Consider the following 1384-nt stretch of genomic DNA (forward strand, 5'->3'; position numbering starts at 1 on the left):
AGGTGTGGCCCGAAACATTCACAAAACTATGACTGAAAATGACATAGTAACTCTTAATACGTTTAAACTTGTTCATACTTGTTGTACCATAGAACTGAAATGGACTTGTTTAATCCGTAAGAAAATGCATGATTACAATGGAAACTACAACGACAAGCAAATCTGTGTTTTGAAAAAGCAAACAACCTACTTGATGTAATGTAAAGCAAATGTGATCAGCAATCTAATATAAATAAAAAGCAATCAATCTTAACCTTCACCAGCCGTCATCTCCCCAGGTCTTGCCACGCTTCTTGGACTTCTCCAGCATTGTGCAGCAAAGTCCATCCTGAGTGAAGGTGATGCGACTCCATATCTCGTACGCGGCGTAAGCGTCCTTTGCTGCATACTGGACATGCTTCATGGACAAGGGCATGCACGCCCAGCGCTTGTGATCTTCGTCTGTAAGCTTCTACTTCATGCTCATGTAGTAGTCATCAATGAGCATGCTGGAGACGTCACCAAGCGAGTCCATATGCTTGGTGCTTCTGGGCACCCTCCATTCCTTCTGGATGTCCACAAAGTGCGCGATATGCAGGTCCACGCAGTGCAGCTTCTCGATATCCTGATCGATGGAAAAGCCAGCAAAAGTGTACCTTGGGTCAAGGAGGAAGTTGTCGAACACCGTGCACCTCTGTTGGGTGGCACTCAGTTGGAATAGCAGCACCGGCTGGGTCTTGCCGACGGACAGCTGGATGAGGGCGGCCTGCTGCTTGTACGCTGCCTCATAGGTGTACTCCACATCAACTCCGACGATCTTGTTGTGTTGTATCTGGAGGTGCTGCTCGTACTGATCAATGATGGCTCCACCTTCCGCAAGTCGTTGGTGTGGATTAAGTGCAACTTGGTGGTGCCGTGAGCCTGAACCTGCTTGAGTTCTCTGATGAACCCCATAGCCTACAGAAGGGTTTTTGTGGAAAACGATCAGCGGGCACACGAGCGTTGTCGATTGTATGTGGAGGAGGTTCCATGCCATGCGAGAAGACATTAATTTATGGCGTCGCATGGTGATAACCGACGAGGGCCCGATCTCTCTTCACATGCGTTCGTGCACATCGTGGGTTTGCGACGCAACCACTCGTATTCTGATGCACGGTCTATCTTCAGGTGCGTTCGTGCAGATCGTGGGTTTGCGACGCAACCGCTCGAATTCTGATGGGATTTTTTTTATCCATGCGGATTTATTAATTGCAAACTTTCCATGGCAAATTTTCCGTCAACACCAAAAAAAAATGTTACTAGCCTTAGGTGGGGAGGGAGCAGATGAGGGGTCATACGCACGGCTGTGTATGCAATAAATACACGAGTGAGCGTCTCGGTGTAAGGAAAGACGAATCACAGTTTA

The 1384-nt window shown here is 47.8% G+C and overlaps 1 pseudogene; it reads right to left on the bottom strand.

The window, feature by feature from the left end:
• Nucleotides 1-256: 256 nt before the first annotated feature.
• Nucleotides 257-933, bottom strand: LOC123406121 (annotated as a pseudogene).
• Nucleotides 934-1384: the final 451 nt, after the last annotated feature.

This window comes from Hordeum vulgare, chromosome 6H (genome assembly GCF_904849725.1).
Source record: "Hordeum vulgare subsp. vulgare chromosome 6H, MorexV3_pseudomolecules_assembly, whole genome shotgun sequence".
Classification (NCBI taxonomy): domain Eukaryota; kingdom Viridiplantae; phylum Streptophyta; class Magnoliopsida; order Poales; family Poaceae; genus Hordeum; species Hordeum vulgare.